The sequence below is a fragment of the Elephas maximus genome, chromosome X (genome assembly GCF_024166365.1).
Source record: "Elephas maximus indicus isolate mEleMax1 chromosome X, mEleMax1 primary haplotype, whole genome shotgun sequence".
In the NCBI taxonomy this organism is placed as follows: Eukaryota; Metazoa; Chordata; class Mammalia; order Proboscidea; family Elephantidae; genus Elephas; species Elephas maximus.
The window spans coordinates 56773239-56788929 of NC_064846.1; positions in this window are offsets into that span (position 1 = coordinate 56773239).

Genomic DNA, 15691 nt, shown 5'->3' on the forward strand with positions numbered 1-15691 from the left:
ACAAAGGGTGAACTTCGGGAATGACTTCATTACTAAGCTAAAAGGGTGTCCAGTGGCCATACTCTGAGGATTTCTCCAGTTCCTGTCAGGCCAGTAAGTATGGGCTTTTTCTGTGAACTAGAATTTTGTTCTACATTTTTCTCCAGCTCTGTCCGGGACCCTCTATTGCAATCCCTGTCAAAGCAGTAAGTGGTGGTAGCCGGGCACCATCTGGTTGTACTGTAGATGGTTAAGAGGTAGAGGTGGAGGCCGTGGTAGATGTAGTCCATTAGTTCTTTGGACTAATCTTTCCCTTCTATCTTTAGCTTTCTTCATTGTCCTTTGCTCCCGAAGGGGTGAGACCAGTGGCGTATCCTAGATGGCCACTCATAGGCTTTTAAGACCCCAAACGCAACTCACCAAAGTAGAATGTAGAACATTTTCTTTATACACTATGTTATGCCAATTGAGCTAGATATTCCCCGAGACCATGGTCCCCACAGCCCTCAGCCCAGCAATTTGGTCCCTCAGGGAGTTTGAATGTGTCTACGGAGCTTCCATGACCTTGCCTTGTACAAAGTTTGCTGGCTTCCCCAGTATTGTGTACTGCCTTAACCTTCACCAAATTACCACCTAAAACCAACAAAAAACAAACCCGCTGCCATCGAGTCGATTCCGACTCATAGCGACCCTATAGGGGACAGTAGAACTGCCCCACAGAGTTTCAAAGCAGCACCTGGCAGATTCAAACTGCTGACCCTTTGGTTAGCAGCCATAGCACTTAACCACTACGCCACCAGGGTTTCCGAATTGCCACTTACCTTTGTCTATTCAGTGTTTTTCCCTCCCACTCCTCCCCTCCTTCGTAACCATCAAATATTGTTTCTTTTTCTTTAAACCTTTTCCTGAGTTTTTATAGCTGTGGCCTCATACAATGTTTGTCCTTTTGTGATTGACTGATTTCACTCAGCAGAATGCACTCCAGATTCCTCCATGTTTTGAGATGCTTCGCAGATTCATCATTGTTCTTTATTTGGCAATGGGGTTTTATTTTTTAATGCAGAAATTAATTTAGATAGTAGAAGTGGAGATGGGGAAGAGGGAACGTATTTGAAACATGGGGGAGTAGTGAGAGAAAGGAGTCTGGAGTAAAGTGGAAAGGAGGAAAACAGATGATAGTAAGAAAAGAGGTAGGATATAGAATAATAATGTGCTAATGAGAGGTTGCTTTGAGGCTCAAAGGGCAGAAGCGACCAGGAAGAAGAAGGTTAACAGTTGATCAGGTTGAATGCGCTACAGAGAAGAACTTGCACAAAAGCCTATCCATACCTAGCTCTATAGCTCTGGGGTCTGGGTAACCCCTGGAATTGTTTATTGCCCCCCCATTTAAGGAACATACCATACGCTAAAGTCAGAAATACTTAAAAGATCACTCACAACTATAATGTTTTACAAACTTTTGACAAAAATTTATAAATAAGCCAAGCAAAAAAAGATAAAAATGATCATTTGTGTTTTAACACTGCACTTTGATATGGAAAGGAGGAAGGAAGAGAAAGACCAAAAAAGGGAAAGAAGGAAAGAGTAAGGAGTCAGGGACTTGCGGTATTTGTTACACTGAACTTTAGACTTGTAGCTATTTCCTTGAGGCTTAAACCATTTACTATATGACATGACTGACCTGATGTACTAGACCAGGGTTATTCAAACTAAAAATCTAATATGGTCGTGACATGGCTATGTATCTCATCACTTTGAAGTAAACATTATTAACACTGCTTAATTCTTTTCTGAAAGGCTATTCTTCATTATCCTTGTGTGGCAGGATACACCACAAGGTCAAAAGACCCGGGCCTTATTTGTCAAGCACTTTCTTTTTCTCTTCCTCAGGTAGGTCCCAGGGATGTAATCAGCTTTCCTTCTTAGGAGCTGCCAACACTGGGGTTTTTCTTCCCATCAAGATTAACTATTATCCCTAATTCACCCCATTTCCCTTCTCAAGACAAGCACGTAGGCCTGTACTATTTTAAGGGTTTTGCTTTTAATCACTATGGGGAAATAGACATGTGAAAACACAAACGATAAATATGGGGAAATTGCAAAGGTTATAGATTTTACAAATTTCCAACAGTTGACTCTGGTTTATATTCCCTTCCTTTGTTGTTGTTAGTTGCTGTCAAGTCAGTTCCAACTCACAGAGACCTTATGTATAACAACAAAACATTGCACGGTCCTGCACCATCTTCGCGATCAATGGTATGTTTGAGTCCTTTGTTGCAGCCATTGTGTAGTACCTTCCAACCTAGGGGATGCATCTTCAGCACTCTATTGGATAATGTTCTGTTGTGATCCATAGAGTTTTCATTTGCTAATATTTGGAAGTACATCGCCAAGCCTTTCTTCCTACTCTGTCTTAAGTCTGGAAGCTCCGCTGAAACTTGTCCGCCATGGGTGACACTGCTGGTATTTAAAATACCAGTGGCACAGTTCCTTAAAAGCCACTAGAGTAGGACAAACTGACAGATGGGTGGTAGATTCCCTTCCTTACGATATATTAATTACTGATATCCCCTTAGGCCTTTATTCTTGAGGTTTCATCAAGCTTCCACACTTGACACAAAACCCAGAACGGAAAACTATCTCTCACATATCAGACCGGCAGAGCAAATAGGTACTACCTTATATTATTGGTGGGAGTGTAAATTGGTTCCACCTCCACAGTCAGCAGTTTAGCAACACCTACCAAATTACAAATGTGCAAACCTTCCATCCCAGAAATCTGGCTTCTAGAAATTCGTACTACAGATATACTCACACATGTACAAAATGACATAAATGAGGTTTTTCACTGTAGCATTGTCTGCAATAGAAAAGGACTGGAAACAACCTAAGTGTCTCTCAATAAGATAACGGTTAAATAAATTATGTTCCTACAGTGGGAAACTATACAGCTATATAAAAACAAAAAACAAGGTTTATAAAGAAAATGTTCTACATCCTACTTTGATGAGTAGCGTCTGGGGTCTTAAGAGCCTATGAGCGGCCATCCAAGATACTCCACTGGTCCCACTCCATCGGAAGCAAGCGAAAATGAAGAAAACCAAAGACACAAGGGAAAAATTAGTTCAAAGGACGAATGGGCCACAAGTACTACAGCTTCCACCAGATTGAGTACAGCACAACTAGATGGTACCTGGCTACCACCACCGACTGCTCTGACAGGGATCAAAATAGACGGTACTGGAGAGAGCTGGAGAAAAATGTAGAACAGAATTCTCTCTCTCTCTCTCTCTCACACACACACACACACACACACACACACACACACAAACACTAGATTTACTGGTCTGACAGAGACTGGAGAAACCTCGGAAGTATGGCCCCCAGACACCCTTTTTTTTGACATTAAAATAAGTTTTATTTGAAGTAATATTCATTTTATAGTTTTTTAAAATTTTTATTGAGCTTCAAGTGAACGTTTACAAATCAAGTCAGTCTGTCACATATAAGTTTATATACACCTTACTCCATACTCCCACTTGCTCTCCCCCTAATGAGTCAGCCCTTCCAGTCTCTCCTTTCGTGACAATTTTGCCAGCTTCCAAACCTCTCTATCCTCCCATCCCCCCTCCAGACAGGAGATGCCAACACAGTCTCACGTGTCCACCTGATACAAGTAGCTCACTCTTCATCAGCATCTCTCTCCTACACACTGTCCAGTCCCTTCCTTGTCTGATGAGTTGTCTTCGGGAATGGTTCCTGTCCTGGGCCAACAGAAGGTTTGGGGACCATGACCGCCGGGATTCCTCTAGTCTCAGTCAGACCATTAAGTATGGTCTTTTTGTGAGAATTTGGGTCTACATCCCACTGATCTCCTGCTCCCTCAGGGGTTCTCTGTTGTGCTCCCTGCCCAGACACCCTTTTAATTCAGTACTGAGGTCACTCCTGAGGTTCACCCTTCAGCCAGAGATTAGATAGGCCCATAAAACAAACAATAACACACATCGCTCAACCATGTATATAAGAGTAAATGGGCATACCAGTCCAGGCGCAAGGACAAGAAGGCAGAAGGGGACAGGAAAGCTGGACGAATGGAAATGGAGAACCCAAAGTCGAGGAGAGTGTTGATGCGTCACGGGGTTGGCAGCCAATGCCACAAAACAACATATGTATTAATTGTTTAATGAGAGACTAATTTGCTCTGTAAATCTTCATCTAAAGCACAAGAAAAAAAGTAGTTTTAAGTATCAGAAAAAAGAGTGAGAAACTTTCTTTTAATTCATTTTTTTATTGTTGAATGTATATACTGCAAAACATACACCAATTCAATAATCTCTACATGTACAATTTAGTGACATTGATTACATTCTTCAAGTTATGCAACCATTTCGCTCTCCTTTTCCAAATTGTTCCTCCCCCATTAGCATGAACTCACTGCTACGGAAGATTCCTATCTAATCTTTCGAGTTGCTGCAGGCAATTTGATCACACATAGATAGTTCTTCAAAAGAGCACTACGTTCAAGGCAAACATTCTCTACTAAATAAGCTAACTTTTTGTATGGTTTAAAGAAGACTTCAGGGGATATTTTTGGTTGAAGGTTTAAAGGTTATCTCAGGGCAACATTTTCAAGGAATCAGTCCCCATGGTCCAGAAAGTCTGGGTTATGAGGAACCTCTTTATGTACGGATATGTAATGAGCTCCAATACACATTCTTAAATTTTAAAAAGCAAGATTCAAACACAGTATGTAACCTTTTAAGGAAAAAGGGGATAAAACTATATGTATACATCTTGACTTGAATAAGCATAAATTAGCTCTGGGATATTGTTAACATTGGTTGCCTCTGGGGAGGGGATGGGTTGGCTGGGGGATGGAGGGAGTGGGAAGGAGATGTTTTAGTATATATCTTTATGCCTTTTGAATTTTAAATCATGTAAACATATTACATATTCAAAAAATAAATATTATTTTAAAAACTAATAAAATTTCTCCACACAATAGAACTCTGTACTAGAATGTAGGGAGGCTTGATGGAAGCCACTTCCAGGAGTAAAAACCCTTTACTGCAACTACAATACTTTAATATGCCCACTACTCTCAAATAGATAATTTATATCTCCAAGAACCTCAAGCAGGGCTAGGACTGGGTGGGGGCGGGGGGGGGGGCAAGTGAGGCACTCACCTCGTGCAAAATTTAAGGGGGTGTCAAAATATTCAGTAATCAATATCAATAACATTTTTAATGTAATATTTTTAAAATAAAAATTAATGCAAAAATCTATGATGATATTGGACCACATCTACCACCACCTCCACCAGACTGAGTCCAGTGCAACTAGATGGTGCTCAGCTACACCACTGACTGCTCTGAGAGGGATCACAGTAGAAGGTCCCAGACAGAGCTGGACAGAAATGTAGAACAAAATTCTAGCTCACAGAAAAAGACCATACTTACTGGCCTGACAGGAACTGGAGACATCCTGAGAGTATGGCCACTGGACACCTTTTTAGCTCAGTAATGAAGTCACTCCCAAAGTTCACCCTTCATCCAAAGATTAGACAGGCCCATAAGACAAAACGAGACTGAAGGGGCACACCAGCCCAGGGGCAAGGACTAGAAGGCAGGAGGAGATAGGAAGGCTGGTAACAGGGAACCCAAGGTCGAGAAGGGAGAGTGTTGACATGTTGTGGGGTTGTTAGCCAATGTCAAAAAACAATGTGTACTAATTGTTTAATGAGAAAGTAGTTTGTTCTGTAAACCTTCATCTAAAGTACAAAAAAAAATTTTTTTTAATCTATGATGAACACTCCTAAAAATCAAACACCTATGCTCATCCAAAGACTTCATCAAAAGAGTAAAAAAATTAGCTACAGACTGGGAAAAAGTTTTTAGCTATGACATTTCCAATCAGCACCTGATCTCTAAAAGCTACATGATCCTGCAAAAACTCAACTACAAAAGGACAAATAAACCAATTAAAAAATGGGCAAAGGATATGAGCAGGCACTTCACTAAAGAAGACATTCAGATAGCTAACAGATACATGAGCACAGACTCACGATCATTATACTCACGATCATTAGCCATTAGAGAAATGCAAATCAAAACTACAATGAGATTCCATCTCACTCCAACAAGGCTGGCATTAATCCAAAAAACACAAAATAATAAATGTTGGAGAGGTTGTGGAGAGACTGGAACACTTATAACTTATACACTGCTGGTGGGAATGTCAAACGGTACGATCACTTTGGAAATTGATTTGGTTTTTCCTTAAAAAACTAGAAATAGAATTACCATATGATCCAGCAATCCCATTCCTTGGAATATATCCTAGAGAATTAAGAGCCTTTACACGAACAGATATATGCACACCCATGTTCGTTGCTCATATGAGTCAGAATTGACTCGATGGCAATAGGTTTGGTTTTTGGGTTTTTTGGTTATGTTCGTTGCAGCACTGTTTACAATAGCAAAAAGATGGAAGCAGCCAAGGTGCCCATGAACGGATGAATAGATAAATAAATTATGGTATATTCACACAATGGAATACTATGCACTGATAAAGAGCAATGATGAATCTGTGAAACATTTCGTAATATGGAAGAATCTGGAAGGCATTATGCTGAGTGAAATTAGTCAGTTGCAAAAGGACAAATATTATATAAGACCACTATTATAAGAACTTGAGAAATAGTTTAAAGAGAGAAGAAAATATTCCTTGATGGTTACGAGACGGGGGAGGGAGGGAGGGAGAGAGAGGGGTATTCGCTAATTACATAGTAGATAAGAACTACTTTAGGTGAAGGGAAAGACAACACACAATACAGGCAAGGTCACCACAACTGGACTAAACTAAAAGCAATCAAGTTTCCTGAATAAACTGAATGCTTCTAAGGCCAGTGTAGCAGGGGCAGGGGTTTGGGGACCATGGTTTCAGGGGACATCTAAATCAATTGGCATGATAAATTCTATTAAGAAAACATTCTGCATCCCACTTTGGAGAGTGACATCTGGGGTCTTAAACGCTAGCAAGCGGCCATCTAAGATGCATCAATGGGTCTCAACCCACCTAGAGCAAAGGGGAATGAAAAATACCAAAGACACAAGGGAATTATGAGCCCAAGAGACAGAAAGGGCCACCTAAACATGAGATTACATCAGCCTGAGACCAGAAGAGCTAGGTGGTGCCCGGCTACAACTGATGACTGCCCTGACAGGGAGTGCATCAGAGAGCCCCTGAGGGAGCAGGAGAGCAATGGGATGCAGATCCCAAATTCTCGTAAAAAGACCAGATTTAATGGTCTGACTGAGACTAAAAGGACCCCGGAGGTCATGGTCCCCAGACCTTCTGTTAGCCCAAGACAGGAGCCATTCCCAAAACCAACTCTTCAGACAGGGATTGGACTGGACTATGACATAGAAAATGATACTGGTGAACAGTGAGCTTCTTGGATCGGGTAGACACATGAGACTATGTTGGCATCTCCTGTCTGGGGCGGAGATGAGAGAGCAGAGGGGGTTAGAAGCTGGCAGAATGGACATGAAAATACAGAGTGGAGGGAAGGAGTGTGCTGTATCATTAGGGGGAGAGCAATTAGGAATATATAGCAAGGTGTATATAAATTTTTGTATGAGAGACTGACTTGATTTATAAACATGCACTTAAAGCACAATAAAAATTAAAAAAAACTATGATGAACAAAATATCAAAATTTTATATAAAGAGGATCAGTAACAGTGCCATACTGAGTCTGAATGAAGCCTGAGGCAAAAGGGAAAATGTGTGCTTCATATACAATTTTTATTGTGGTAGATATATGTGTAACAAAACATTTCCCATTTCAACATTTTTTACATGTACAATTCAGTGGCAATAATCATATTCATCATGTTGTTCAACCATCACCACTACGCCTTTCTAAATTTTTCCATCACCCTTAATAGAAGCTCTGTGTCCCCTAAGCAATGAGGGGACTCCTTTTTCCCTCCTGCTCACCCACCATTGGTAACCACTAATAAACTTTGGTCATTATACATTGCAGGACTTCGCAACACTTCATACTGTTATACATGGGGTTGCTGTTAAGTTGGAGCTGACTCAATGGCAACTAACAACAAGATATTTCATATAAGTGAGTTCATACAATATTTGTCCCTTTGTGACTGACTTATTTTACTCAGCATACTGTTTTCAAGGCTCACTCAAGTTGTAGCATGTTAGAACTTAATTTCTCTTTCTGGCTGAATGATATTCCATTGTATGTATGTACCACATTTTGTTTATCCATTCGTCTCTTGGTGGACACTTGGGTGGTTTCCACCTTTTGGCTATTGTGAATAGTGCTGCAATGCACATTGGTATACAAGTATCTGTTCGCATTCCTGCTTTCAATTTTTTGGGTATATACCTAGGGGGGGAATTGCTGGATCATATGGTAATTCTATCTTTAACTTTTTTAGGAACCCCAAAACTATTTTCCACAGCAGGCATAACATTTTACAATCCCAGCAGCAATGGATGAGGATCCCAATTTCTTCAATCCTCGCCAACACCTACTGTTTTCCGTTTTTTTTTTTTTTAGGTTATAGCCATCCTAGTGGGTCTGAAGTGATTCCTCATTGTAGTTTTGACTTGCATCTCCCTAAATACAGCCTAGGAAACCCTACGGGGCAGTTCTACTCTGTCATATCAGGTCACTCTAAGTTGGAATCAACTACACAGCATGCAACAACAACGACTACTGACGAACATATTTTCATGTGTTTATCAGTCATTTGATTATCTTCTTTAGTGAAATGCCTAGTCAAGTCCTTTGCCATTTTTTGATTGGGTTCTTTATCTTTTGGTTGTTAAGTTGTGTTCTTGTTAGGTGCCCTCGAGTTGGTTCCAACTCATAGCAACCCTATATACAACAGAACAAAACACTGCCCGGTCCTGAGACATCCTCACAATCATAGATAGCTATGTTTGAGCCCATTGTTGCAGTCACTGTGTCAATCCATCTTATAGAGGGTCTTCCTCTTTTTCACTGACTCTCTACTCTCCAGGGACTGGTCCCTCCTGATAACTTGTCCAAAGTATGTAAGACGCAGCCTCGCCATCCTTGCTTCTAAGGAGCATTCTGGCTGTACTTCTTCCAAGACAGACTTGTTTGTTTCTCTGGCAGCTCATGGTATATTCAATATTCTTTGCCAACACTGTAATCCAAATTCATCAATTCTTCTTCAGTCTTCCTTATTCATTGTCCAGCCTTCCCATGTGTCTTAGTCATCTAGTGCTGCCATAACAGAAATACCACAAGTGGATGGCTTTAACAAAGAGAAGTTTATTTCCCAACAGTCTACTAGGTTACAAGTCCAAATTCAGGGCGTCTGCTCCAGGCGAAGGCTTTCTCTGTCAGCTCTGGAGGAAGCCTTCCCCAGGTCGAGGAGCTTCTCAGGTGCAGGCATCCCGCGTCCAAAGGATGCGCTCTGCTCCTGGTGCTGCTTTCTTGGTGGTATGAGGTCCCCAATTCTCTGCTTGCTTCCCTTTCCTTTTATCTCTTGAGAGATAAAAGGTGGTGCAGGCCACACCCCAGGGAAACTCCCTTTACCTTGGATCAGGGAAGTGACCTGAGTAAGGGTGGTATTAAAATTTCACCCTAATCCTCTTTAGCATAAAATTACAATCACAAAATGGAGGACAACCACACAATACTGGGAATCATGGCCTAACCAAGTTGACACACATATTTGGGAGGACACAATTCAATCCATGACACCATGCATATGAGGGGATTGAAAATACTATGGCTTAGGTCAGGCACACCTTAGTCCTCAAAGTGACATCTTTGCTTTTCAACACTTTAAAGAGGTCTTTTGCAGCAGATTTGCCCAATGCAATACGTCGTTTGATTTCTTGACTGCTGCTTCCATGGGCATTGATTGTGGAACCAAATAAAATGAAATGCTTGACAACTTCAATCTTTTCTCTCTTTATCACGATGTTGCTTATTGGTCCATTTACGAGGATTTTTGTTTTCTTTATGTTGAGGTGCAATCCATACTGAAGGCTGTGGTCTTTGATCTTCATCAGTAAGTGCTTCAAATCCTCTTCACTTTCAGCAAGAAAGGTTGTGTCATCTGCATAACGCAGGTTGTTAATGAGTCTTCCTCCAATCTTGATGTCCTAGTCTTCTTCATATAGTCCAGTTTCTCCCATTATTTGCACAGCATACAGACTGAATAAATATGGTGAAAGGTACAACCCTGACACACAGCTTTCCTGATTTTAAACCATACAATATCCCCTTGTTCTGTTTGAGCGACTTCCTATTGGTCTATGTACAGGTTCCTCATGAGCACAATTAAGTGCTCTGGAATTCTCATTCTTTGCAATATCATCCATAATTTGTCATGATCCACACAGTTGAATGCCTTCCCATAGTCAATAAAACACAGGTGAACATTTTTCCACCCCAAGCTCCTTGTGTTCATTTGTTCGATTCCTGTCCCTTCCTGCTTTCTCATCCTGATTTTGGACAGAAGCTGCCCATCTGGTCTCATGTATTTGATTGAACTAAGAAGCACATTCCTCAAGTGTGTTATATTTTGTTTTATAGGCCTGTAATCTTTGTCTGAAAAGTGGGCTTCAGGAATGGTTTCAGTTCTGGGTTAGCAGAGCGTCCAGGGACCATAGTTTCAGGAGTTCCTCTAGTCTCTGTCAGACCAGTAAGTCTGGTCTTTTTACGTGAATTTGAATTCTGTTCTACATTTTTCTCCTGCTCTGTCCGGGACACTCTGTTGTGATCCCTGTCAGTGTGGTTGTTGGTGGTAGCTGAGCACCATCTAGTTCTGGTTTCAGGCTGATGAAGTCTCTGATTCATGTGGTCCTTTAGTCCTTTGGGCTAATATTTTCCTTGTGTCTTTGATCTTCTTCATTCTCCTTTCCTCCAGATGGGATGGGACCAATAGATGCATCTTAGATGGCCACTAACAAGCTTTTAAGACCCCAGATGCTACTCACAAAATCCAACTATTTTTGTGTGCTGATCTTGTATTTTGCCACTTTGCTGAGTTCTTTGTGGATTTTGGGATCTTTTTATGCATAGGATCATGTCATCTGTGAATAGGGATAGTTTTACTTACTTCTGCATTCTCAATTTGGATACCTTTTATTTCTTGCCTAATTGCTTTGGCTACAACTTTCAGTGGATGTCTGGGTCATACAGTTAAGCACTTGACTGCTAGACAAAAGGCTGGTGGTTTGAACTTACCCAGAGGTGCTTCAGGAGACAAGAGTGGCAATCTGCTTCTGAAAGGTCACAGCCTTGAAAACGCTATGGAGCACAGTTCTGCTCTGTACACATGGGGTGCAGAGATGGAATCGACTTGATGGCAACTAATAATAACAATGGAACTTTCAGTACAATATTGAATAGCAGTTGTGAGTCTTGTTCCTGATCTTAAGGGGATATCTATTAGTCTTTTTCCACTGAGCGTGATGTTAGCAATGGGTTTTTCACAAATGCTCTTTATCAGATTGAGGAATTTCCCTTCTGTTCCTTGCTTGTTTAGTGTTTTTATCATGAGAGGGTGTTGGACTTTGTCAAAATGCCTTCTCTCTATCGATTGAGATGATTGTGTAGTTCTTTCCCTCTGTTCTTTTAATGTGGTTTATTACATTGATTGATTTTCCTATGTTGAACCAGGATTGCATCCTTGGGATAAATCCCCCATGGTCGTGATGTATAATTCTCTTAATATGCTGCTGGATTTGGCTTGCTAGTATTTTGTTGAGGATTTTTGCATCTATATTCATAAGGGATATTGGTATGCAGTTTTCTTTTCATGTGGTGTCTTTGGGCATTATCAGGGTAATGCTGGCCTCATAGAATGAGTTAGGACATATTCCCTCCTATTTTTTGGAAAAGTTTAAGAAGGATTGGGGTTGCTGCTATCAACGTTTGGTAGAATTCCTCAGTGAAGCCATCTGGTCCAGGACTTTTCTCTGTTGGGAGGTTTTTGATTACTAATTCGATCTTCTCACTTGATACGGGTTTGTTGAGATTTTCTTTTTCTACTTGAATCGATGCAGGAAGTTTATGTGTGGCTAGGAATTTGACCATTTCATCTAGGTCTTATATACATTTTTATGTATTTTTTGATGGTTAATTTTTTCCAGAATATTAAAGCAGTTGAAAAAATATTGAAAAATTGAAAAGTAGATTATTACAAGTCACAGCATTATTTTAAGTTTAAATGTATTATTTGTACCCAAAACAGAATTTATTAAATTAACTTTCCTAGCTTTAATGGAAGCAAACTTATCAATATTTTCATTAAAACCAGAAAGTCAGGCCTAATAAGAATATGTAGAATTTGGGGAAGTGCTGGTACAACTTAAACACAAGGTATATATTAGAGAATCTTTGCAGATAAGAATTACAAAGTAGACACAAATTATATGGCTATGTCATGCTAAGAAATTTGGATTTTATTTTGAAGGTGATAGGGAATCTCTGAAATATTTTAAGGACATGTGTTTTAGGAAAATCATAAACACATCAATGTGGAAGACTGGAAAAGGCCAAGACTTGAAGTAGAGATGTGGTAGATTTTTAAGGCAGAAATGTAATTCTTAGATAGGCCAGATTTTGATGACTAAATGTGAGAAGTAAGAGAAAAAAATGAGGATGACCAACTATTCAAGATTCTTCCATTTAAAGCCTGCTCTTTATCCATATTATATCACTTGTTCATTCCTAAAAGATGTGAAAGGAGATAAATTACTCTCTCCTTTCCAAAAAGCCTGCAAAGCAGGTTTTATTTTTGTACCAGAGCTCACCAAAAAAAGTCGAGAATCATTAATCTGATCAATTTTCTCATATTAAAAATGACACATCCACAATATAGAGGCATGCATGTGATATGTAGCCTTCATCTCACCCTCACTATATAGTCCTTTTCAGGAAACTGGCAGGAAATCTAGTATTGTGCTAAATGTGCCAAACCAGTAACCAGTTGCCATTGAATCAGCTCCAACTCATGGCGACCTCATGTGTGTCAGAGTAGACCTGTGCTTCACAGGGTTTTCAATGGCTCATTTTTCAGAAGTAGATCACCAAGCTTTTCTTCCAAGACCCCTCTGGATAGACTGAATCTCCAAGTTTTCAGTTAGCAGCTGAGAATGTTAACTGTTTTACACCACCCAGGGACTCCAAATGTGCAAAGATTGGGGTAAAAAAGAAAAGAGGCAACAAACATCACAGAACTGGTAATTTGATTATTTTTTCTTTTTTAAGCAAGCAAAAATATTTCAAGATGATGAAACAAACAGGGCAGGAAAAAATCCATTTACATTCTTCTATGAAAGAAAGGGCTGGCCTTCTTAAATAATTAACTAGATGTTAAGCCCAGGCTGCCTGAAATCATAAGAGTATTTTCCTTTTAAAATAATCTTTGTTATCCATTTCCAGTAATGTGATGGACAAAATAACCTAAAAGCCCTCCCAAACTACAAAACACTTATAAATACAGAACAAAATATAAAATCTTTTTAAATGTACAACCAAGCTAGCAATTAAGTAAAGGAAATCACCAGGGGTCAAAATACAAAGCAGAAAACCGAAAACCAGAGCATTTAGTGGGAGTTGAAGTTTTAGTCACTCTGGGTGTGTAACCCTGGTGGTGTAGTGGTTAAGCGCTATGGCTGCTAACCAAAAGATCGGCAGTTCAATTCCACCTGGCGCTCCTTGGAAACCATATGGAGCAGTTCTACTCTGTCCTATAGGGTCACTATGAGTCGGAATCAACTGGACAGCAACATGTTTGGTTTTTTTTTTTTTTTTTGGTGGGTGGGGTGGGAGCAACTTGGTTATCTAAGTAAGGTGTTTAGGTTTTAATAGCTGTGTAAAGGCAGGAGACAGTGCCTTGGGCCTAAGGAAAGCAAAGAGCTGGAACTGAAAAAGTAGACTTTCAAAGGACTACACCTTCAATAAAGGGTGGACTAGACAAAAAAAAAAATTTTTTAGACAAAAATCCATTCACTAGTGTAGGGAGACTATCTGGGCTCTGGGAAGGTGAAAATGTCTCCCTGTGAGGATTTGTAAGCTCAGACATGTTCTCACATGAGTTTGGGATTCAAAATGTCCACTTCCGAGGCGGAGCCAAGATGGCAGCTTCCGTCCAGCCCTCTTTACAACAAAGACCTGAAAAAACAAGTGAAACGAGTATATTTGTGACGAGCTGGGAGCCCTGAGCATCAAAGGCAAGCTTAGACAACAAACTGAGGGGCAGGGGGAGGAAGACACCGTTCAGAAGCGGAGAGGAGTTACCGGCCCTGAATCGCGGGGAGCCCTCAGACATCATTCCTGGAGTGGCGGCGGCGGTGGCAGCAGCAGCGGGCTGGTACTAGTGTTCGGCAGCAGTTTCCTCAGGGAGAAGCAGCCAGCCACACAGCCCACTCACACCTCCAGACCCGGAGGAGAAGGTCACTCTCGGCAAAAGCTAAGTACTTGTGTATATTTTACCGCGCCTCCCCCCCACCCCCAAGCCGGCTTCAGCAGCTGAATCTCTGGGCCTGAGGTAGACCCTGCTGAGCACCTGGAGCCATCCTCCCGGCCTTGGGGAAGGAAAAAATTTGCAACTGGGGGGAAAAGGTAATTTGCTAGCTCCATTAACTGGGGGAGCTCAGGACAGAAGTGGCTCCTGTCCAGGCATAAACCGTCTGTGGACCTTGAGCACCTTTCCCTTCTGCATGGACCTGTGTGGGCCTATTTCGGGAGAATAGGCCCTTGTTGGCAAACTCCAACCATTTCAGCGGTACGGTGGAGAGGTAGGTATTTGACATTTGACATTGCTTTGCCTTTTAAACAAGGTCCTCACCTACCCACAACAGGGACCTAAGGACTGGTGGCTCCACTTGGTCAGCCCAGCCATCCGCCATAGGGGTTCAGGGATAAATGGTACCTACCAGTCCTTACAACAAAAACTTTGGGTGCCCATGGTCCCTCTGCAGAGCCCACCCACCCGCACGTTCTAGGGAACAAAGATGTGTTTTCCTCAAAGACACTTGGGGGTCAGTTCTCAGCCCCCTGCCTTGTTCAGCGCGTGACCCCCTGCTGCAATCAGATACCGGTATATATGCCAATCACCCCTGCCCCTCTAAGACTGTAGGACAGAGCCTGTACCACACACTTGATATCAGCTACCTGGAAACCTGAGCTGAATTCATACAAGAAAACTGAATGGACTCCTAGACTTATATACCCAATAACAGCTCTAGCCAGCTGGGGACAGGACACCAGAGCTCCAAAGGTGAAAATAATCAAGCTAGCTCACTCAAGCAACCCATAGGGGTATACCAAACAAAACAAAGCAAGCAGCTACGACACAGTAAGCAAGCATAAACTAATACAATAACTTACAGATGGCTGAAGACAACAGTCAATATCAAATCACATAAAGAAACAGGCCATGATCACCTCAACAGGCTCTCAAAACAAAGAATCCAGGGATCTTCTAGATGAAAGTGCATTCCTGGAATTACCAGATGCAGAATACGAAAGTTTAATATACAGCACCCTTCAAGACATCAAGAAGGAAATGAGGCAATACACAGAACAAGCCAAGGAACACACAGATAAAGCAACTGAAGAAATCAGAAAGATTATTCAGGAACATAATGAAAAGTTTAATAAGCTGGAAAAATCCATAGACAGACA